This window comes from Chrysochloris asiatica, unplaced genomic scaffold, assembly GCF_000296735.1.
Source record: "Chrysochloris asiatica unplaced genomic scaffold, ChrAsi1.0 scaffold00009, whole genome shotgun sequence".
NCBI lineage: Eukaryota > Metazoa > Chordata > Mammalia > Afrosoricida > Chrysochloridae > Chrysochloris > Chrysochloris asiatica.
In genome coordinates, this window is record NW_006408527.1 from 18,603,406 (window position 1) to 18,628,446 (window position 25,041).

General features: G+C 45.9%; 1 protein-coding gene across 1 annotated transcript in view; it reads left to right on the forward strand.

Annotated features, from left to right (window-relative positions):
- Positions 1–3,159: 3,159 nt before the first annotated feature.
- PLEKHA6 (pleckstrin homology domain containing, family A member 6) overlaps positions 3,160–25,041 on the forward strand; it is a 183,377-nt gene continuing 161,495 nt past the window's right edge. The window contains exon 1 of the mRNA XM_006834101.1: positions 3,160–3,390. The gene's annotated coding sequence lies outside the window, so the exon portion shown is untranslated. The remainder of the gene's footprint in view (positions 3,391–25,041) is intronic.

Sequence of the window (25,041 nt, forward strand, 5' to 3'; positions counted from 1 at the left end):
ATCGGGCTGCGAACCTTAAGGTCAGCGGTTCGAAACTACCAGCCGCTCCATGGGAGAAAGATGAGGCTTTCTACTCCCGTAAAGATTTACACCCTTGGAAACCCTATACAGGGTCGCTATGGGTCGGAACCGAGTCGACGGCACTTAACAACAACAACCTGAGTGTGGATGAGTTGACCCATCTAGCTGCCACTAAGACTGTGTGGTGGGAAGCCCAGTGACACTTAAAAGGCCAGAAGGACACTAGTGTTTAGAGACTGTAAGTGTGTGACTAAGAATTTTGAACTTCATCTTCTGAGCAGTATTCTGGACAGATTATTGGGTTTAGAGAGGGCTAAGATCACAGGGTCGCTATGAGTCGGTTCCGACTCCACGGCACATAACAACAACAACAACAAGATCACAGAATTGCTTTCTTCAGAATTCCCTTCTACTTCCTGCTGCATCTCAAGTCTTCCCACCTGAGTCATTTAGGTAAGGCTCGCCTCTCTGCTGGGCTGACAGAAGTATCATTTAGCTTTGGCAGAGGGAGTTTACTTTCTCTGCTGTATTTGATTTGCCCTTGTTTGGTGGAAAGGCCGCCCTCTCCCACCTCTCTCCCCCAAATGAAGGCACTGCAGTCTGTGCCAAGCCTTCCTCTAGCCTGTCAGGTCCCCAAAGGAGCCCTGTATCCCAGAAGCATCCTCGAGTCTGGCTCAGCCTTCCCTGAGGACCCCAGGCCTTGTCTGCAGCCCTCATTCTCTGTCTGTCAGAGAGGAAACCCTCACAGCAGGCCCATCTGTCAGCTCCTATCTTTTTAAGCTACCTGAGGATTGAGTGGGGTGGGGTAGGGTACCCTTTCCCACCTTCCCGGATGCTGTAGTCTCTGGCCCCCACACTCTGTACCCACTGGATTCTCACAACCAGAGCCCCCAAAGCCCCTCATCCTTCTCTGACTGAAAGCAGACCCTCCCCTGTCTATACCAGCAGCTTGCCAAGTCCTGGAGGGCCAGGGCAGGTGAGCTGGGCCTGAGCCTGCGCCAAGATGTCTCTGCCCCTTTAGTGGAGCAGATGAAGGGCTGACCTGGCATCTTGGCAGAGCTGGGGAAGCATGGGAGTGGCTAGGGACCCCCTCCTCACAGAACTGAGAAGTTGATGCCAGCTGCTGCTAAACTGAGTCCCTGATCTGGCCCAGCTGGTCTTAGGATGGGTCTTAGGAAGTTCCTTCCTAGCAGTTCTGTCAGGCCTGTGGTATAGACCAGGTGTCAGCAACCCCACCACCACCACTACACCCACCCAATGAGGCTCCACTTGCTCCTTCCTGTGTAAAACAAGACAAACCTGTTGCCATTGCCAACTCATGATACTAGCACCTCCGTGTTTATTGTTATTGGGTGCTGTTGAGCAAATTCAGACTCATAGAGACATTGACGGAGCGAACCTGCCCCACAGGGTTTCCTGGGCTATGATCCTTACAGAAGCAGATCACCAGGTCTTTTACCTGCAGATCCACTTTGGGCAGGGGGTGTTCAAACTGACAATCTTTTGGTTAACAGCTGAGTGCTTAACCATTGTGTCACTAGGGTTCTTCTTGGACCCCAGAAAGGAAGTCTGTACCCCTGCTCCATCAGAGTAATCAAACCTATTCTCATTGAAGATTCTTGGTGACCCCATGTGTTGTTTCTGTTAAGTGCTGTTAAATCAGTTCTGACTCATAGCAACCCTAGATAGGGGTTCTCAGGCTTTGCAAATCTTTGTGGGAGCAGAAAGCCGTATCTTTCTCCCACAGAGCCGCTGGTGGGTTCCAGCTACCAACTTTGTGGTTTGCAGTCCAGTGTTTATCCTGCAGAGCTCCATGCTCTCTGACACCATGTGTAGGTCCCTTTGAAGGATAAGTTGTTAAAGATGACCACAGAAAAGGGCCAGTAGTTTTTTTGAGTGATGAGATTGAGGCTTTAGACAGGTTGAGCTAATAATAAATATATTCAATAAAAATATAATTATATGGGTGGACCTTTCAGACCCCCTTCAGGTAACCTCTGTTTCTTGAAACAGATCCACATTCATCAGTGACCCTGGTACCTCACTGGGTCGGTCTCTGGCTTCTGGATCTAAGGTCAGGTGAGGACGAAACTAGGGAACCTGGGGTGCTCTGGGGGGCACTCCCCATTTTCTTTCCCTCTTTCTGCTGCTGGATATGAAACTGAATGCTTCTGTTGCACTTGTCCATTGTGACAGAGAGTCTACCACCTTTCAACACCCAGAGATGGGAAAAGAAGGAAACGAAGCAGAGAGTAAGAAAGAAACAAAGACAGAATGAAAGAGAGAGCCTGAAGAATATGGGCTGATTAGCACCAAAGGACAGAAAGCTGATGAACTGATTTGGGTGTGGGGAATGATTTCCTAGGAATGAAACAATAGATAAATCATAAAGGAAAAATGAGATCTTAGCCAATTAAAATATGTGAAAAAATAGTCCTGAATCTGGGATGCTCAGCAGCATAAGTAGGGCTGCACCAGCGCCATCTGCAGCCCCTCCTTCTGTCTCTGAGCCCTCAGTACAGGGCACAGGAGCCCCCACCTCTTGGCCAGTGGCTGGCATCCTTGCCCAAGGTCATTGGAGACCATTTTGGGCCGAGGCCCTAGGACACCCAGGCTTCCTGTCATGGGTTCCTATTCTCTCCAAATGGTTTAAAACATTTTTTTTTTTTTTTTAACTTCAATATGTGTGGGTGGGTGGAGGGCGGGAAAATAAGGAATCTATGGAGGCACCAGGGCCCCCTCCAAACTCTCCTGTGGAGGGCAGCGACAGAGCTATATGGTGACCACCAGGAAAGTTAGGTAAGGCCCCGGTGAGGCCAAGCCCTGGGCAGTTTCCAGTACCCTGTGCTCTCCCTGGAGATTTGCGGAAATGAAACACGCTTTGACGGTGGCCGGATCTCCTTTGGGGGGCAGCCTCGCCTAGGCAGAGGAAGGCCCGGGAGGCAGTGCCCAGCCGCCCCATCCTCTCCAGAGGAAGGAGGGAGGGTAGGGTGGGTGGTTAGCAGCTTGTCGCCGGTGTAGATGGAGTTAAACCTTTCCGGGGACTATTTACTCCTGATCCTAAGTGACAGCTTGGGGAGGGGAGTCACGTGGCCCGAAATCCCCGCGGGAGCCCATGGAGCATGCCCAGCTGCCTCTGCCTGGGAAAGATGCTGGATCCTGCAGTAACCACAACAGCATCCTCTGCCCGCGCCAGGGACCTGCCAGCCGGAGAGATGACTGATTAGACCAGATCAGAGAGAGAGTCCGCGCTTCAGAGGGGCCCCACGGGGCAAGGAGGAGGACCCCAGCTGGCCCACGCTGGGGGAGGGGTGCCCTGGGGCCCGGGGAGTCCTAGCTTTTCAGCTCGAGGATCACACCTTGAAGCTGGTGAGTCTGTTTTGATGCATCAGTTAGAAGCCGAGGGAGGAGGAGGGAGCTCTGGCCAGAGCGGCCGTGCTGAACGCCTGCAAGGGTAAGCCTAGGCTGCTCGCCTTGCCCATCCCTCATCCCCTGCAGTGTTACTTGGGGATCATGGATGCTGAGAATACTAATTATAGCCCGCCCTGTGCCCTCCCACCCCCAACCTCCAAATTTCCCAGTGAGGTCTGGTGTGCTTGAATTTATTGCATTTGAATTGGCACCTTCTGGGTAAAGACATCTTTGGGGATGCCAGCTTCCCCAGGTCCAGCTGGGTCCCCCAGCCTGGATAGAACTAAGAAACCAGCTTCTCCCTACCTCTTAGCCAAGCCAGAAGGAAGGGGAGATAAGGGTGGTCCAGGAGTCAGACTCAGGGCAGCCCCTGGGACTCACTTCCCTCAGCATTGGTGTGTGTGTGTGTGTGTGTGTGTGTGTGTGTCTTTCTTCCGGATCAGGGATCAGGGCCTAGGGATGCTGAAGCTCTTGGATTCCCAGGGGGTATCTGACCTCAGGAGTGTTAGGTTAAGGGGTGCTCCTGTGCAGCTGGAGCCTAGTGTGTGGACATGGGAGTGGTGGCCACAGGAGATGGTGTTGACAATGATGGGACCAGACAGCAGCTAGCTCATTGTGTGAGGAGCCAGGGGAAAGGAGAAGTCTGGGGAGTGGCCAGAATTGGGTAAGGAGAGTGAGGGTGGAGGTCTACTGGGGAGGGAGAAGAAATTGGGAGATGCCCTTTGAGACAACAGGGAAGCCAGAAAGAAGAAAAGGGGGCTGAGCCTGGAAGGCTGGGGGTGGAAGGACCAGGATGGAGGCGTGGGGAGGGTGAGCTGTCGGGGTGGGGGGGGTAGGGGTGGGGTGGAAGGTGACGGGGAGGAGGCTGCAGCTCAGAGTCAGTGTCAGAGGCAGTTATGGCCTTAGGGCTTGGCAGTTCTTTCAAAACAGCTGCATAGAGATGTCCCCCTAAGTCTGGGGGGCTTTACTGCCATACCCCACCTAAACATGGCTCTCCTGAACATGAGTGCGGGGGGCCCTGGCTGGCGTGTCTCTGCCCTGGCCTTCTGTCCAGATGCCCTGTGGACATCCTGAGGATGGTTTCTGAGCATGACTTCTGTTGCTGGCTTCCACCTTAGAGCAGCTGCATTTTGGCAGTGGCAGGGGATGAACAGAGCCTCTGGTGGAGGGTCCATTTCTCCTGTGGCCTGAGTCTGGAGGGAACGTGTCACAGGTGGGGCTGGCAGGAGAGGCTGAGAGCTGGGAGAGAAACCCAGGCCCCTGTTTGCCAGTGCCGCTGGGCTTTCCTTGCAGAAAGCAAGCAGGTTTGTGTGTCTAATCACGAGGCACGGAGTGCTGGGTTGCAGATATGAATTTTAAAGTCCTTGGTTTTCCAGTCAGTGGAGAGGTGATAAATTCATTCGCGCTGGTGTGTAATTAATCCGGGCGGGCTGCCCCACAGGCTGGAGACAATGTTTTTTGTTTTTTGGCCTGTTTCCACTCCTTTTCCTTTTTCACAAGAAAGTAACAGTGCAAGACGCATTACACAGATAATTACTCTGAACGTGTCTGCCTGGATTATTGAGTTGGGTTCTTCCTGCTCTGTGTAAATGAAGTAATTAGTGAGGAAGCTTCCAAGTAAAGCTCCTGGTCTAGCAGCAGTTCTCATTCCCTTACTGCTTATGAGGCCTGCGGGGCCTGAGACATCCTCCCAAGTGAGGCTGAAGGCCTCTATGCTCTGCTAAGGAAGAGAACCCAATCAGAGTGCAGAGTCAGCCTAGACCAAGTCAGCAGGTGGGAGCCGGCTGTCAGCCAGTCCTGATCAAGTGCAGGCTCTGTCTAAGGCTAGCTACTTCCTCACTATCTTCCTTATGGGCCTGGTGTGAAGTTTGACAAGTGATTGGCACCATGCTTGGAAGGGACCAAATCCATGTTGGTGCCTAGAGGAAGGTCAGGAAGAAGAAGGTCAGACTGTGTGTTGAAGAGAGCTGACCAGCTGGGGCTGCAACTGGGGTTTTCTCAGTGGGCTGAGATGTGGGGTGAGCTCTCTCAGTTTAGGTTGGTTTCTCCTGCCCCGCACCCAGAGCCTTCAGATACTACTCTTGTCCATCCTCCTGAAGAGCCCAGATAAGTCCTCTTCATTCACCCTCTTTGATAAAAGCATCCAGCCTCCCTGGGATAGTTCCACAGATGGGGAACTCATTACTTAACAAGGCAATTTGCTTTGTGGTTGGAATGTTCTTCTATGTTGAATCAAAGTCTGTCCACTTTTAAGTTTAATCTTTTGATTTTAGTTCTTTGGAGCAGCACAGAACAAGTCAACTCTCTTTCATATGGTAAAAAAAATGTTTTGTTTTGTTTTAAATTATTATTATTATCAAAATAGTATACTATCATAGTGTGTAGGCATAATATATTTTACTTAACAATTTCTCTATTGGACATTTAAGTTATTATCCATATTTTCCTTTCACACATAATGCAGTAACCCTGTACAGCCTCAGAAACCCTGTACAGAGTCACTATGAGTCGGAACCGACTCCACAGCACATAACAACAACAACAACAAAATGAAGAAAACAATGGTCCCTATCTCAGACTTCTTGTGCAGATAAATGAGATCATCTATGTAAAGCATGTAGAGTCATGCTGAGCAAGCAGGTGATAAATGTGCTTCTTGTCACGGTTGTTGATTTGCATGACAGACAGCTATCACAGGTCCTCCCTCCCTCAGTACCCCGCCCCTAATATCCATGTTCCTCCAAGGATTCCCTTTTCTCAAGCTATTCTACATTGCACAATCTATATAGAAGGGTAAACTAGCCACAGCCCAATCCCAGCACAGTGATTTACAGCAGGATGATCCCAGGGAATGTCAGGTTTGCTGGAGGATTCCTATGGCAGGTGTATAGGTGAAGGGAGTTTGGTGCCTCTAGTGTCTTCTAATCCAATAGGATTCCACTGGTACTGTCTTGGGTTGCGTTTTCTAGAGATGCAAAACCAGTGATGCATATATATATATAGAAGCTTATTATCAAGGAAGTGGCTTAAAACTGTAGAGTCCCAGGTCCCCAGTGGAAAAGAAAGAGAGAGCCTTTCCCCATAAGTCCATTGTATTGGGAGCAGGCCACACCCCCAAGGAAACAACCTTTTAATTGATTGGTTGTTCTTAGCCACTTATCATAGAGTATACTATGCCTGTATTGGGTTTCATTACCATGGGAATAAGCATATCACATCTGCTAAACCTCTAAAAATCTTGGCCCAGTCAAGTCGACATGAACCTTTAACTATTACATGTACCCTCAGCCCTGGTAACCCAGTCCCCCACTCATCCCTTCTCACCCCACTTCCATGTATGAATCCTTTCTTGACACCTCCCTTGTTAAAATCCACCTAGAGTATCCCCCATCCCCATGTACCTTTCCAGGGTAGCACAGAATGATCTGATAAACAAGTTCAGGTTCATGTGTTCTTAAGACAAAGTTCGTTCATTGCCTGCTAAGGTTGTAGAAAGAAAGCCCATCTGAAATTTGAAGATATGAATTCAAATCCTGATCCAAATGAGTAGTTCTATGATTTTAGATAAGTCAGTCTCTCTGAGCTTTTGTTTCCTATTGGAAATGGGTTCGTATCATGCCCCTCCTACTAGGTGATAGCCAGATGAGTAGTATCTTGTGGAAGTGATTTGTAAGCTACACATAATTATATAAATGTGGTTATTATTAGATATGTATTTGAACAATTTGTATCAGAAGGTAACTGTCTACCTCACAGTTAGACTTTGAGGTGCTGAGGTGGGTCGGTGGGACCTGTGTTAGGGCAGGTGACATTCATAGTGACCATCAGTTCCTCCCTGGTCACCTACATAGCTGTCTCTGTACATGGTCACTTCTTATTGTGTGAATTCAGGAAATAGGGCTGCAATGACAAATGTGCATCAATGCTGAGACTGCTGGGTTTCAACTGTGTCCTCCTGGGGTTGGTTGGGAGCCCCAATCCTGCAGGGAGAGGGTCTAGCACCCTCCTTCACAGATGAGGTGAGGCTCTTCCATAGCTCTGACGTCACCATGTCTACCCAGTCTGGATCATCCTTACCCGAGAAGAACATGAGTCTATAATCCTAAGTGCCAATTTGTTTTTAATTAGCTGAATGCTTGAAATTAGCTTGTTAAACTTAACCTGGCCTCTGGTGGTGAGGTCACTTTTCTAATTTTGCTTGGTTCCTGGGTTCTCATTAGCACTGATGGAGCATCCAGAAACTGTGGGCAAGCCTGCTCACCTTACCTGATATTGCGGTTGCCTAGCTGGGTTGTTGAAGAGGGTTGTAGAAGGAAAAGAAAACCTGTTTTGCTCATAGGGTGTGAGATGGGGGTGTGGCGATGGAGGCCTAATGCTAAGAGACTTGTTAGAGCTACATACATAATGCTTGACTCAAACCCAGGTACCCTTTCTCATAATCCAATGCTCTTCCCTTTATGAACTTGTTTACCTGTCTCTAAAATGGGAGTCCTGGTGTGGCTCTGTGGAATAATGCACTGGACCGAAAGAATGATTTGAACTGCAAGGTTGGTGGTTCAAATTCACGAGTCGCTCCTTGGAAACCCTATACAGGGTTGCTATGAGTCAGAACGGACTCGACAGTACTTAACAACAACAACAACAAAATGGAAGTAATCATTCTGATCTCCTTACAGAGGTTCAAATGAGTTAATATAGGAAGTTGTTGTTATTGTAAGTGCCATCAAGTCCATTCCGACTCATACTGACTCTGTGGAGTCCTTGTGCGGTGCTGTGGGATAATGCACTGGACCATGAGTTCGGTTTAAACTGTGAGGTCAGCAGCTCAGACTCACCAACTGCTCCTCTGAAACCCTATCCAGGGTTGCTATTAGTTAGAACCAACTCAAAGGCACTCAACAACAACAACAACATAGGGTTTCCAAGGCTGTCAATCTTTGTGGGAACAGAAAGCATCATCGTTCTCCTGTGGAGTAATTGGTTGGTGGGCTCGAACCGCTAACCTTGTGGTTTGAAGTCCATTTCTTATCATACAGGGATCTAAAGCAATGTGACAGGAAATTGCTTTGTCACATCAAATGTGAAAGTTCTTTATTGAAAAAACACAAACCCATTGCCCTTCAGTGAATTCTGACTCATAGTGACCCTATAGGACAGATAGAACTGCCTCCTAGGATTTTCTGGGCAGTAATCCTCGGAGACCCCGTACAGGGTTGCTATGAGACAGAACCGACTCAACAACACTTAACAACAACAACAACAGCAAATCTTTGTTGTTAAGTGTCGTCAAGTTGAGTTGGTTTCAACTCATAGCGACCCTGTATAGGGTTTCTGAAGAGTGAGTGGTGTGTTTGAACCACCAACCTTGCAGTTAGCAGTCCAGTGCTTATCCTTCACCGTCATACCATGAATCCTTAGAGTTCTAGAAATGCTCCTAGCTGAACCCCTGTACTCTGTCAGTTACTCCTCGTGTTGTCCTGTAGTTCCTGATTCCATTGCTTTCTCATTCTGCCCAGTCACCTCCCAAACCAAGAAGGATGCTGAAACCAAAACCCATTGCTGTCAAGTCAATTCCAACTCATAGCTACCCTATAGGACAGAGTAGAACTGCTCTCTAGGATTTCTGAGACTGCAAATCTTTATGGGATCAGACAGCCTCATCTTTCTCCCTCAAATTAGCTGCTGGGTTCCAGCTGCTGACCTTGTGGTTAGGAACTCAATGCTTAGCATATAATAACAAGTTGTTGAGTTAACTCTTGATTCATGGCAAACCCCATGCCCATTAGGATAAACACTGTGCTCTATAGAACTATGCTCCATAAGCTGGTTTTTCAGACATAGATTGCCAGACCTTTCTTCTGAGGTACCTCTGGGTAACTTAAACCTCCAACCTTTTGGTTAGCAGTTGAGTGCATCCCTTTTGCACCACTCAGGGATTCTTTTGCACATAGCAGGTGCTTAGTAAACATTGGTTAGATTGTGAAGCATTCAGTGGGAGAGAGTTTGGTCCAAGAAATGCTTTTGTTAAGTGTTGTTGAGTCAGTTCGGTTTCTGAAGCTGTAAATCTTTTAGCGAAGTGGCTGGTGGGCTCCAACCACTAAGCTGTGGTTAGCAGTCCGCTGTTCATCCTAATGGGCATGAGGAAATTGTCCAGAGAAAGCCTTTGATGGTGGTGGTGGTGGAGACTGTAATTTCCTGTTCTCAGCCTTGCCCCACTCGATTACATTCCTCTTATTGGCCTTTGTATTTGTGATAATTTACATAGACTCATGCACATAGATTTTGCCTAATAATTGCTTTTTAAATTATTGAATGAACAAATGAATGAATGTGGAGTTGAGAATCAGATGAATAGGACTTAGAATCTTGTGTCCCCCACTTTCTTTCTCTCATTTTCTCATGAATTGAGTGAAGGTCTACAGAGCAGATGATGAGTTTTACATTATACAAGTTATACACTTTGCTTCATTAGAATGACTGCAATCCCCTCCATGTACCGTCCGTTAACAGTATTTACCTCTGTTCACTTTAACTATTGCATTCCTTCCTGTGTCTCCCACTACCTTCATCTTTCCTCTGTTAACCTCCCTCTTGTATATGGCCTGCCTCATTACCCATGTTAACATGTGTCTACCCTCTAATTTGTGAGTAATCCCCCTAAACTAGTAACCATCACAGAATGCTTCTTTTTATCAAAAAAACCTTTTCTTAACATTTTACAGCAGTGGTCTGATAAAATGATTTGTGTTTTTGTGAATGACTAATCTCATTCAGCATAATGTCCACTAGTTTTTTTGTTCCACCTGATTTTCTGTGCTGAGTTCATTTTGTTTGTGGGTTTTCTTTACATTTCTGTTGTGTTAATGTTTACTAAATCTTTCTGATTTTCCTCTCTTTATTTTGATGTGAAGGTTTATTTTCTTTGAGGCTACCCAATAATTTATTAATTATTTTTCCCCACTTTAAACAGTCTGTTTTATCTTGAAGTCTATTTGACTTCCTCAAGATTTGGAAATTCTGTATCTACATTATTCCCTCTTTTTGCTTTGTAGCTAACTTCATTATAAAGTAATATCTCTGGTTCCCTATTTTCAATCTTATAGATTTGTTTTATTTTGTTGCTGCTGTTAAGTGCCTTTGAGTTGGTTCTGACCCATAGTGACCCTGTATAGGGTTTCCAAGGAGTGGCTGGTAAGCTTGAATCGCTGACTTTAAAGTTCAAACCGACTTTGCAGTCCAGCACATTAGCCTACAATGCCACATCAGAACTCCTTGTTTACTTTAAATACCTCTGTATCTGAATTGAGTTCTGGGTAGTGGTGTCTTGTATTGGTAATCTCAGATTGTTGTATGCTGTTGTTAGTTCTCAGTCTAAAGAAAACCCGTTAGTATTTTTTGTCAAGTTGGTCTAGCCATTACAAATTCCTTTAATTTTGGTTTCTCTGGAACTGCCCTGATTTCACCATTATATTTGAGAGACACCTGTGCTGCGTATATGATTCTTGATTGGCAATATTTTTTTCTTTCAGAGTTTTCTATATGTCATCCCATTGCCTTATTGCCTGCATGGTTTCTGCTGAGGAATCAGAGCTGAGTCTTATTGGTTCTCCTTTGTAGGTAACTTTTCATTTTTTCTGAGATACTCCAGGATTCTTTCCTTGTCTTTGATTTTGCTCACAAAAGTCTGGCAAGCCATTCACCATTCAAGTGTCTCTCCCTAACAGTCCTTGCTCAGCTTCTCTTCCCAACAAATACTCAATCCACTTCTCTAACCTTTTTTTTTTTTTCCTGAAGTTCAGGGTCCCAGAATTTTCATCTGTGTCAGTTTCCTTTGGTGTCTTGTATCTTTGTTGCGGAGGGTCCACGTAGTACATCTTGCCAGAAGTCCTGTAGCAAAAATGAATGTTTAATTCACAATGTAAAAGGGAGCAAATTGGGTGAGCAAACAGTTGTTCTGTATAAGATAAAGAAATATGATACATATACTGGTGGCCAAGAGCAGAAGAAAGAGACTCTTGAGAGAGGCAGGAAAGAATTCCCGGAGGAAAGGGCTCATCAGCTTGGGAAAGTTGACTTGCCTTCATCAGGTGAGGAGACCAAACAAAACCTCCTTCACAGAAATGATGACGAAATAAAAGAGAATAACATGGATAAAGTACATGCCCCCAAATAATCTTTGGATAAATGTTGATATTCTTTCTTGAAGCCAGGCCAGGTGACAGGATGGTGGGGAAGGGGCAGGAAAAAGGTGATCATGGAAGCGCGGAAGTTGATCCACGGGATACTTTCCTATTAGCTCTGCTCCTTAATACCTGTGAAAACTTGAATGAAGTTCCCTTCATGTCTGTACGTCTCAGTTGCTTAATAGCAAAGTGGGCTATTGCATTTGTTTTATAGATCAATTGAGAAAGTGTACTTGAGGTACCTGGAATATGCTTGGTACATAGTAAGTACTAGAAAATATTAGCTCTTCTCTATTAATATTAAGGAGCTCTGGTAGCGTAGTGGTTATGAATCGGGCTACAAACCTTAAGGCCAGCAGTTCGAAACTATCAGCCACTCCGCGGGAGAAAGATGCAGAGTTCTGCTCCCATAAAGATTTACAGCCTCGGAAACCCTGTACAGGGTCGTGTGGGTCGGAACCGACTCGATGGCATTTAACAACAACAACAACAACTATTAATATTATCCAAGAGGTGCTGCTAGTGCAATAGTTAAGCATTCGACTGCTAACTGAACAGTTATCAATTCATACTCTTTATCCACTCCATGGGAGAAGGAGCTGGCAATCTGCTCGTATAAAAATTAAACCCCCAAATTAAACTTGTTGCCATTGATTAAACTTGTTGTTAAGTTGATTCCGACAGTAACCCTACCGGACAGAATAGAACTGCCTCACAGGGTGGCGTCCTGGTTAATGCGCTGGACTGCAAAGTCAATTTGAACTGCAAGTTCGGTGGTTCAAGCTCATTAACCGCTCCTCAGAAACCCTATACAGGGTTGCTTTGGGTCGGAACTGACTCGACAGCACTTAACAACAACCAACCATCTACAGAAGCAGACTGCCACTTCTTCCACCTACAGGGCAGTTGATGGAGTGCTTAGCCACTGTGCCACCATGGCTCCTTTCCTTAAACATTACAGCACAGAAAACCTTAGAGGACAGTTTTACTCTGTGACATAGGGTTGCTATGAGTCAAAATTGACTTGACCTAACACCTACCAACAACAGCAAGAACACTATTATTACCAACATAATGAATGGAGAGGTTACATCCATGCATGCACACACATGTTTCATGTATGTTGACTCCTATATATGATCAGAAAAGGAGTGTAAGGGGCCAGGATTAAGCTGAGAGAGAGACTTCCTGGAGGCAGGGTTCCCCTGAAAACGTTGGTGGGACTGGCTGATGTTCCCAGTTGGAAGAGCCTGCCTCACAGCAAACTAAAAGGTGGTCCTCTAACAGTAGTGTGAACTTAGTTCCCTCAGGCACGTAGGCCCCACCTAGGTCAGGTCTGCCAGCAACATCCCAGCTGCTCTGTAGCCTGGCTGGTCCCCTGACCTTCCTGAGCAAGGCAGCCTGGCGACCATGCTGGGTTGCTGTGGTAACTGGCAACCTCCAAGCAGGGTTGCCCAGGCAACCAGTTAGCTGGTATTGGGGGAGGGGGACCATGGGCTGGGGGAATGAGCCTCAGAAGAGTCAGAGAAGGACAAGGGCGGGACCAGGAGGAAGACAAATCCCAGATGCCCCCAGCATAGCCTTCTCCTTTCACCCTCATGGGATTGGTAAAGCCGGAGAAAGGCAGGTAGGAAAGACTGTTGTTTTGTTTCCAACTCTATGTGTGTTGTGGTGTGAGCCTTCCCAGGCAGTGCAGGCTGAATCTGGAGCTCTGAAAGGGCCAGGCGGAAGCTCTCTCCAGCAATGAGAAGGGCTGTGAGGTCCATTGGGGAAGTTATGGGCCACCCAAACCCAGATCTTCATCCTAGATCCCACTAATCAGCTGCGGAATGACAGTTGACAACAGACAGAGCCTCCCTGTGCTTTACCTGTGAAGTAGAAGCACTAGCATGGACCTGCAGGGGCGTTGCTTGGGGGAATGCCTGGCACAAATGTTGGTGCCCCCTCCTCTTTGGCCCTGTTGATAGGTACTCAGTGTATTCGTTCAAGCCTGTGAACAGATTGCATTAGAAGCCCACCCTGGTCAGAGCCCAGTCTTGTGGCAGGGGGTGAATGTTGGAATTCTTGAGAACCTGGGCTCACTCCCTCAAAGGTTTGCCATCCCAACCTGCTGAGGACCAGAAGCAAGATTGTGCAGGGAAGAAGGTCTGTGAAAGTACATTTAAAAAGTAACATCACCTTGGAAATACAAAGGGGCTTTCGAAAATTCATGGACAAATTCCCAAATTTTTAAAGCCTCCTTGTATATATTTCATTACAGTTCAAACACACAGGCATTATGATTACTGGGTGTGGTTCATGTTAGTTTACCAGTTAGATTCTGCTGCTCTTGTTGTTAAGCGCCGTTGAGTCGGTTCCAACCCATGGCAACTCTGTATAGGATTTCCAAGGAGTGGCTGGTGAGCTTGAACTACTGACTTTGCAATTCAAACCAATTTTGCAGTCCAGCATACTAATCCACAGCACTCTACCAGGACTCCAGTTAGAGTCTAGTCTGGTCTATTTAATAAAAAAACAAACAAAACCCTAACACCAATTGTAGTCCTAACCATAACCTTAACACTAAATGAAGTCTTAGGCCTAGCCTAGACTTAGCCATAGCCCTAACTCTAACCCTCACTCCTTATGCCTAGCCACCCACTACCAAAAAGATCCTACCTTTCAGCTTGGTTTCATACCTCCCCACTAAGAGGTCACTACCCTTAGTTTGAAAAACTCTGAGAGAGTGTACAAGCCCAACTCCGCAGGCCCACATCAGACCTCAGTCTTTTCTCACCGCTACAAAACTCTTTGACATGTAATGTTATTTGTTGATATTCTTACAACAGCTCCAATTCGTCGGATAACAAAAGCTTAGAGTTCACACACAAATTGCCTAAGATCATACAAGCAGCAAAAGGTAGAGCCAAGGTTTGAACTGGAGTCTCTGTGTGTCAAGCTCATGATCTTCCTCTATGTCTGTTGGACTTGTTGCCCAGATTTATTCTTGCTATGAGAAAAACAGAATGATTCTGTTTACCGAGAGAGAAACTGATATCTAAAGACCACAATGGATCTGTCCCCAGTATCTCAAAACCGAGGGGCTAAAACTGAGCCCAGAACTCAGGGGCCTCTTGTCTGTTGGTATAGGCACTGAAGAATGAGTGCTGAGGAGATTTGTGGAGAGGTGAGGTTTAGCCAGAAGCAATCTGCGTGCTCCCTCAGTGCTTCTGAGGGAGTAAGTGCGGAAGCGGAGGCTGTGCTAAACCTAACCCATTCCAACAAGCTTTTCTAGTTTCTGAGACAGACTGGGTGTAAGTGAGGACAGATTCAATGTCATGGTCCTGGAGTGCCTGAGAGCCTCAGGCTTCTGGGAGATGTTTCTGACAGGGAAACCTTAAAATGATCTGTCTCCAGTGTTACAGTGAAATGGACTGTCATATGTGTCATACAGTGAAATGGCTTGTCAGGTGTGGGCTTGACCACAGGATAGTTCATCATAGGGGAGGGAAAGACAGTATCAAGTGTTCCAGGTTAGGATTAGCTATAGGGAGGACTCAGGCAGAATGCTGACCCTATATATATTTATTACAACAAATTAAAGGTTAAGGCCTGAAATAAGAATTCAGGCACATGTGGAGAAATTCCACTCAGTTCCATTTTCAACCATGCAATGTGAATTTAGCTGGTTGCTCTTCCCTCTCATGCTGCTGCAGACTTTGCCCTTTGAAAACAGTAGAGTGGGCAAGGCATTTATAGCTGACTTCCTGTCTATTAGTATATCTACATGGTCCTTTCTAAACAAGCTCAACTGGAAGCTGCTTAACCTGCCTGGTGACAAAGGGGGGCTGGGGAGGGATGTGGTGGAGTTTTAGGCTAAAATGACTGTGAGAGGAGATTCAGGGTGGACAGCTTCAACCCCAGCCCTGTCCCTGTCTCTCTGGGTTTCTTGTTGACTTACTCAGCACCCGTTGATTTGGATGTCAGCATTTCTAGCTATAACAATGAGAGCTGTCAGAAAATATGGTGCCCAGGCTCTTGATTGGAAATTTCAGGCTCTTGGTGTCTTTGTAAGCTGTCAATAGGGACCAAGTGTGTGGTTAGGGCAGTGATCGTGTGAGACTAGTAAGCCGGTAGGAAGTCAAATGGGGTGTGTATTTTTGTCTCAGACCCGTTGCTGTTGAGTAGACCTTGGCTCCTGAAGGCTCTATCTGTTTCTGAGTAGAACTTCAACCTTTTGGAAGTAGATTGCCAGATTTCTTTCAAAGCACCCCTGGGTGGATCCGAATCACCAACCTTTCTGTTTGTAGCTAAGTTCTTAACCATTTGCATCAACTAGAGACCACCAAGGTGAAGTGGACAGATGCTGTGATTCCAAGAAAGAGAACTGGTACCAATATAGATTGTACTGGAGGAAAAAAGGAGGCATACTTGAGGGTGAACCAATTCACAGTGTGAAGTTGGATGAGTATCTTCCTTGTGATATTGCTGTGGTTGAATAAAAGGTGGTGTGAGTCCATGCACAACAGAATGAAACATTGCCTGTTCCTGCACCAGCTTCATGATTGTTGCATCCACCGTGTATTTGAACTGCTTTCCAACCTAGGGGCCTCACCTTCTAGCACAATACAGGGCATTGTTTTGTTGTGATCCATTGGTTGATTCTTGGATGTAGCTTTCTAGGTCTTTCTTCCTAGTCTGTCCTAGAGGGGAAGCATCACAAAACTTCTCCAACATTGGTAACCTTGCTGGTATTTGAAATATGATAGCATAGCTTTCTGTGTCATAGCAACACACAAGCCACCATAGTATGACACATAGATCTCTGTATTCATGTTCTCTGCCATGCACCCAGTATACAAGGGGGCCTCAAAAAGTTCATGGAAAAATGGAATGAAAAGACAATGGAATTTTCCATGAGCTTTTTGAAGTCTTCTCATACTAGATTCCTTCCTGCTTAGGTCTTGTGCCCAGGGTGACTTGAGCTCTCCTTACATATGAAGAACCTGAATTTCTTAGGTGATGAATCTCCTCTCCAGGTGGAATCCGAATTAGAATTTACCGATGTTTCCATGTTTCCTGCCCAAGTCCTCTTCTTGTTCCTGTGTGATCTGTGTTTAAATGTCGATGTACTGGCTGGTGAGACATTGTGTGGGTTATTTAAGACACTCCCCTTGCCCATGGCTTCTCCATCATTCATAACTTGAGCTCTACCTGTTTGTGGCTTCTTAGGCCAGCTGTCTTGCTGTGTCCTGGACAAGGAAGGTGGCAGAGGTCTGTGTGTGTCCCTGTTGTTCATGTGCATGTAGGGAGGGCTGTCTGATGCTTTCTGTCTAACCTTGGGGACTTTCAGAGTATGCAGAAAGTCACAGGACAACTGAGACAAAGGTGTAGGGCAGAGCTGGGGTGGAGGGCGACTCAGGCCAGGCTCACTGCCAGTCCTTGCAGCCCCTCCTGCCCACATACTGATGGGCAGGGGCAGATTAAAACAAGCATGGTATGCACCAACTTGCATTGAGCAAGATACCCACGGACTTAATTATGTTTACTCGCTAATCTGTGGTGAGCAATTTCACATGGTCTCACCCCGTCTTTGATGTGGTGGGTGACAGGTGATATTGTGTACTACAGATTGGTGGGAAGGCACAATTGCACTCGTATGTTCCTTGCTTATTGGGTAATCTTGCCCTGCATGGGCACTAGTTCAGACCTTTTTCAAATCCAGAAATTCAGTGTCCTCATTTAAACCCAACCTCTGGCCTGGTGGCATAATGAGTTAAGTATCGGTCTGCTAACCATAAAGTCAGTGGTTCAAACCCACCGTATGTTCCTTGGGAGAAAGATGAGACAGTCTGTTCCTAAAAAGTTTTACAGCCTTGAAAACCCTAAGTAGTAGTTATTTCTCCTCTGTCGTATAGGGTCGCTGTCAGTCAAAATCAATGCCATGTCAGTGAGTTTGGCTTTTAGCATTGTTATTGTTGTTTTCTGGTAAGGATCCCTGGTAGCACAGTGGTTACGTGCATGGCTGCTAACCACAAAGTTGGGAGTTCAAATCCGTGGGAGAAACATGTGGCAATCTGCTTCCATACAGCCTTGGAAACACTATGGGGCAGTTCTACTCTGTTCTGCAGGGTCATTATGGGTTGGAATTGACTTGATGGCAATCAGTTTGGCTTATCCTCTTGTGGCAGCCAGCAGAGTGGGCTAACTCATTCTCTTCTTTGCCCTGCACTCTTCTCCTATACCTTCCTATTCTTCCTTGTTATCCTTGTTATTGTGGCTCTCTCTCTCTCTCTCTCTCTCTCTCTCTGTGTGTGTGTGTGTGTGTGTGTGTGTGGTTAGAAGTCAGTGTGGATAGTGACTGAGGAGGTTGGGTGAACAGACTTTCCCATGCCTCTGGCCCCTCACTGTGGAGGTCAAGAACTCAGTAGAGAAAGGGGTGATTTGCTCCAGAGGTGTTGTGTGGAAACCTGTCCCAGGGGGAAGGAGGAGAAGGTAGGATGGGAGAAGAGAAGCCACCGTTGGCCTGCTATGTATGTTAGAGAGCCCCTGCTAGAGTCTGGGAACCAACCAGCTGTCTAGGGCTTACACCATGATGAGACTGGGCCCAGGTCAGAGTGCACATGGGGTTCAGAGGAGAGTAAAGATGAGGTGCCTAGGACCTGCAGGAAGAAGAGGGAGATGCCAAGACTTTGGGGATGGGAGTGTGAAGGGAGTTCTTGTTTGCCATCGAGTCAATTCTGACTCATGTAGGACAGAGAGACTCCATAAGATGGAGTTAAACTAACTGCCTCCATGGGGTTTCCAAGGCTGTAATCTTTACAGGAGCAGATCCCCACATCTTTCCTGGAGAGAAACATCAAAAGGAATGGGGCTGAGAATGGCAACGTGGACCAGTAGAGACAGGGCTGAGGTGAGATAACTTTTGATGGATTGCATCTGATCTTTTCCGACTTCCTGATTAAGCTGCTAACCAAAAAAATCAGAGCCCACTAGCTGCTCTGTGGAAAAACGAGGTTCTGTAAAGGTTTACAGCCTTGGAAGACCTGTGAGGCATTTCTGAACTGTAAGTTGGAATCTACCCGACAGCAGCGGGCATTAGGGTCTGGTTTCCATAGTAAGATGTTCAGCTGGAAGGAGGCAGAATGTGGAGTCTTAGATATTTGCCTCAACTCTGGACCCCAGAAAAGACTTTCTTGAATGTAAATGGAAAGCATTCCAGTTGCCTACCATCTTTCAAATCTGGGGCTGAAAGAACCATTACTAAAGTCACCTGCTCTTAGACTTATTAAAGCTGTACCTTTCAGACATGTCCTTTGTTGGTTGGAAATAGAAAGTTGTTCTGAAATGTTTTCATTCACATATGCCTTTCTAGCTGATATATTTGTATCTCTCTACAGAATTAGCATACTGCCTTGTAGTTGGTGCTTGGTAAATATCTTCTCCCACCTTTCCTTGGCATATGCTACTGAACGGGTAACATGCAAGAGAGCATTCCAGATATGAAGCTGCTCTGAGCCCAAATTCTTTCATGGATTGAGATTTCAGATCATTTCTCCACCTCTGGCTCAGAGCCAGGACTATGGGGGGCCTAGTCATTGGCTCAAGGAATTGCTTGCTGGGTGGCTTTACTATATCTTGTTCAGTCCTTCTCTGATATTTTCTTTGGAGATGTGCCTTTCTCACTCATTTCTGGGGTACTTGGATACTTTAGACGAGGTACTTGTTACCAGTTGCCAGTGAGTCAATTTTGAGTTTTGACAACCCCAAGGTATGTTAGAGGAAAACTGTGTGTACTCCATAAGATTTTCAGTAGCTGATTCTTCAATGGCAGATCATCAGGCCTGTCTTCTGAGGAGCCTCTGAGTGGACTCGAACTTCTAACCTTTCATTTAACAGTAGAGCATGTCAATTGTTTGCTCTACCCAGGGACTCCTTAGATAAGATGCTAGATAACTTCGATTAGGAAGCATTGAATCTCTTTCAAACATTTTATAATGGACTCTCTCTATTTGTAATATTTCTTTCAGAAGGAGTGAGCTATTTTCAACCAGCTTAGAGGATTTTATCACTCCTACAGGGACCTTTTGAGATAACAGGTCAGGGAAACGGAGGTGGCAGCAGTAGCTCATTTGCATGTTTCCTATAATCTTTCTCTTGGCTCAACTGACAGGCATCCTGGCCAAGTTCGAGTGTGGGCAGTGCTGTTGCTTTCTCTCCATCACACAAACCAGAATTGGTGGGCACTTCCAGGCTAAATGTAGCTTGCTGTAAACACTATGTTCTGGGTGCTGTAGTCTGTTTTTCCAGATGGAGAAACCAAGACAAGGAGAAGGTTTAGAGTCTCAGCTTTGGAGGCAACCTTGCACTCGATCCAACTTTCCTCCCAGACATGTTCTCAGCCAGCCCCCACTGTAATACCGCTGGGGACTACAAGCCCCCTCTTGAAGCTACTTTCCCCATTGCTGGATTGCTTGAATGCTTAAGCTTCCATAATGCTGACCTTAAGCTTCTTTTATTCTAGCTCCCACTCTTTGGTTCTAATTTCACATTCTGGCCACCCTTTCTGGCTCACTTATTAGTCATCACTTCAAGACATCATTTTCAGACAAGTGTAGAGAAAGAGAGGATGACACATTAGGAAAAAAGTGGTCTCTGCCTTCCATTGCCTGGGTTTGCACCTGACCTGGCTCCACCTTTTGCCAACTGTCCCACCTTGGTTATAATTCCTCACCTTTCTGAGCCTCAGTTTTCCCATCTGTAAAATGTGGGTAATGATAATATTTATTTCATAGGATTGTTCAGAGCATGAAATTAATTAATACATGTTAAAAAAACAACCACCAAAAAACAAACTTAGAATAGTGCCTGGCAACCAGAATTTATCAGTACATAGTAGCTTTGAATATTCTCTTAAAATAAACTGTCTGATACTGAACACAACACTCCAGATGTGGTCTGCCCATAGGACTCTGATACCTCCAATTTGACAATGTAATTCTATTACTTTATATTAAGTTTACAAACCAATGGTGTTTAAATGAAGCTCATTGGACTGAAGCCTGCCGGTCTCCCCTCTGCTACATGAAAGATGTGATCTGACTTGGGAGGTCAATGTCAAAGGGAACCCAGAGCCTTCCTTCCATTAGTTCCAAACACATTTGAACCCTCATTAATGCACCTGGATCCTTTTTACATTGTCACTGTATGATCAGGTAGGTGTTCTCTTTGGAAAATCCCTTGATCCACACAGGGCTGAAATGAAATTCCTCCCCCCATGTATCTTTTGGCTGTCTCTGTGGGCGTCTTTCACCTTCTCTGCTCATTTGGTGCATTTACTCATCATGTGAGGTAACTTCACTGTTGGGACCCTCATTACTGCCAACTCCTGCTCCTGTACTTCCTCCAGTTCCCAGGCTACTGGGAGAAGGGACACAGGTGCCTAAACCATATTCAGAGCACCTCGCTTCACAGGTAGACCTTTTAGATCTTCTAAGTCCTTGCTCTCTCCATGAGCCAGCAGGACTTACATTACCAGGAAGCTTGTTGCTATCATAGTTATTGTTGTTAGGTACTCTGAGCCTTAGCAACTCTATGCACAACAGAACGAAACACTGTCCAGTCCTGCACCGTCCCCATGATTGTTATGTTTGAGCCCATTGCTGCTGCCACTGTGTCAAATCCGTCTTGGATATCTTCCTCTTTTTTGATGAACCTCCACTTTACCAAGCATGATGTCCTTTTTCAGGAACTGCTCCCTCCTGATAACATGTCCAAAGTACATGAAACGAAGTCTTGCTATCCTTGCTTCTAAAGAGCATTCAGATTGTAAGTCTTCCAAGACAGATTTGTTTGTTCTTCTGGCAGTCCATGGTGCTTTCAATTAAACTGAAAATATCATGACTTGGGTCAGGTGCACCTTAGTTTTCAAGGTGACATCTTTGCTCTTTAACACTTTAAAGAGGTCTTTTACAGCAGACTTGCCCATTGCAATACATTGTTTGATTTCTTAACTGTTGCTTCCATGAGCATTGATTATGGATCCAAGTAAAATGAAATCCTTGACAACTTTAATCTTTTCATTGTTATTAGATACTGTCAGGACAGCCATGGATTCATAATGATCCCATGCACACTGGCATAAAATCTTGCCTAATGAACTGGACCATTGTAATCCATAGAGTATCCATTGGTGAATTTCCTAGCATAGATCACCAGGTCTTTCTTCTGACACCATTGTAGTCTGGAGCCTCCACTGAAAGACATGTGCAAGTTACACATGAGCACAGTCTGGTAATCAAAACGCATTGAAGGGGCACCGTCTACCACTGGAAGCTTCTACCATCTCTGGAAGCTTGTTAGAGATGTAGAATCGCAGGCCTCACGCCTAATCACTTGAATTAGGAACTATGTTTTAGTAAGACTCCTTAGGTGATTCCTATGCACATTAAAGTATGAGGAGCACTGCTCTAGATTGTTGACTTTGGGTAGGAATGAGGTCGAGGGGGAGAGAATCCTATTTTTGAAGAACTTGAAGTCAGCCCACCAGACCCAGATTCCTGAAGACAATTACACTTTTTGGAAGGCTAATAACAAGAATCCATGTCTTTGTGGAATAAACGTTGCTCATTGATTGAGCTTTTCATAGGAATTTTCCATCTGTGTCTTCAGACTGATTTTGAGAAATTGTTATTTCTCTCCCTCCAAAGCCTCCTAAGGAACCCTAGCGGCACTGTGGGCTAAACATTGGATTGTTGACTGCAAGGTCAGCTGTTTAGACTCACCAGCTGTTCCACAGGAGAAAGATGAGACTGTCTGGTACCTACAGATCCCTGCTGTGGAACTCCTGTGCAGCAGTTCTCCTCTGCCAGGGTTGCTAATGATTTGATGGCACTGGGTTTTAAAGCCTCCTTTGTTGTTGTTGTTGTTGTTGTTGTTGTTGTTAGTTGCTGTCTCTACAAAAACCTGGATCAGATGGCAGAATCCCCCAAATATACAAACTCATTGCCATTAAATAGATCCCTACTTTTAGCAACCCTATCAGGCTTCCAGGAGTCCTGGTGTAGTGCCTTAGGATTAGCACTGGACTGTGAAGCACAAGGTTGGCAGTTCAAATCCACCAGCTGCTCCATGGGTTGCTATGAGTTGGAACCGACTTGATGGCACTTAACAACAACAAACAACATAGGGTTTCCGAGGCTGGAATGTTCTCCCGAGGAGTGACCAATGGGTTCAAACTGCCAGCTTTTTGGTTAGCAGCAGAATGCTTAGCCACAGTACCACTGGGGCTCCTTAGAAGGATCAGGCACACCTGGGGAAAATGTTATCTGTGTTTGGGATGGAGATAATGGAAAGATGTTTCTAAGATTAAGCCCAAGGTTGCAGCTGGTGGTTTTACAGCTTCCTGCGTATTCACAGCCAGGCAAAACAATGGAACAGGTACCCCCACAAGAAATCCCTCCAACCTAGAGGATCTTGAGTTGTGTGTGTATAATGGAAACTATATTTCTTTTAGTGGAAACTGTATTTCTTTCCCCTCCACTTTACTAATAACCTGCTCTTGCACATAATTTAAATCTCTGGGTTATATGTACAATTGATACCTTTTAATTTTAAATGGCGCTCTGGTGTGGCGTTGTAGGATAAGCAGTGGACCGCGAGGCCAATTTGAATCACAAGGTGGGCAGTTCAAATCCTCGGAAACCCTATATAGGGTTGCTGTGAGTCAGAACGGACTCGATGACACTTACCAGCAGCAACAAGAATTTTAAGTGCAAGGTTTGCTATGTATAATATATTTCACTTTCCTAATTTTTGGCCATCATTTCAGTATATGGAATCCTGATTCTGCCAAAGTGCTAACCATCCCTCCCTGCTTTTGTTAGTAGCAAAGCTGTTAGCCAGGCCTTCTCAATATGAACATCAGGATCAAAATGTGGAACACAGCAAGATTAGGAACAGGCTCCTGGGATGCACCACTAGAGGTGCCTTTGTTCATTCAGCCAGTTGTTGAGCGCAGGCTACTTCTTTGGTTGTCACTCTGCTTCAGGCTGCCTTTGTCACCTTTGGCAAGGTATGAATGCTGCATTCCAGTTTCTTCATCTATAGTTGAGGGACCTGGTCCATTAGCATCACCTGGGATGGTTTTAAGAAATGTATGTGTCTGGGTCTTCCCCCAACCCTCAGATTGTCTTGTGGGACCCAAACCAATTGCCATTAAGTTGATTCCAATGAGTGATGCCCCACATGTGTCAGAGTAGAACTGTGCTCCATAGAATTTCAATGGCTCATTTTACAGAAGTAGATCACCAAGACTTTCTTCCTGGGCTCCTCTGGGTAGACTTGAATCTCAAATCTTTAGGTTAGCAGCCGAGTGCATTAATTACTCCACTCAGGGACTCCTTGGGTAGAACCCAGACATTAGTATTTATAAGAAGCTTTCTAGGTAATTCTGAACTCCTGGTGTAGTGCTGTAGGACCAGCACTGGACTGTGAAGCACAAGGCTGGCAGTTCAAACCCACCAGCTGCTCCTTTGAAACCCTTTACAGGGTCGCTATGAGTCAGAACCGACTCAATGCACTTAATAACAACAACAACTAGGTAATTCTAGTGTGAAGTGAGAACCAGACAATCTGGACTGGACAATCTCTAACATGCATGATTCTGCGTCTCTGATCTCAGAGGCTCCCTAGCAATTAGAGACGTGTCTTCTTGGGCCTCTTGTCATGCAGCTTGAGCTTGCTGGCTGTGGGCTGGTACATCACCATGACTAGGCACCAGTCATACCAGGCAGAGCTGTAGGATCTCCCTGATCTGCCCAAATCCCTGATAGGGGTACCTCCTATCAGCTAGTTGCATTCCTGCCCTCCCCTTTTGGGGGGAAATCATCTTTGACTTCTTCTTTGTTCTGAGCTTGCTGGTTAAGAAAAAGAGCCAAAGGCCAGTGTAAGTCAGTCAAGATGGCTGGCTTAAATAGGAAGAAAGAAAACAACTCCAAACCTTTCCTGTTTGCTTCCTCTCTTTGTTTCTTTCCTTTCGTAACTCTGTAGGTGACAGTATCTCTGAGCGTTTCTCTTGCATCTCTCTCTTCCCATGAACTCTTAGGCACACACAGATGCCTCTAATGTGGGTGGTCTTGGGGACTACTTCTCCACTTGATCATTTAGGGTAAGACTGGATGCTATGGCTGGAGTTCAGGGCATCACGTGAGCTTTCCTCCCTGTGTCTCTGGTACACGAGTGTCCCCAGGACCTGTGTTATACTGTCCCGTCTCCTTCCCTGTAGTGGAACTGGGCATGGGAGTGTCTCTGCAGTGGGCTTGTTAATTGGCGCTTCAGCTGTCTGATTGACTCTAATGCGGGTGAGCATTTATTTACCCCAGCAGCCGCCTTGCAGACAGCCGCTAATTGCAGGCACGAGAGAGAGACAATAATTATGGGATAATGG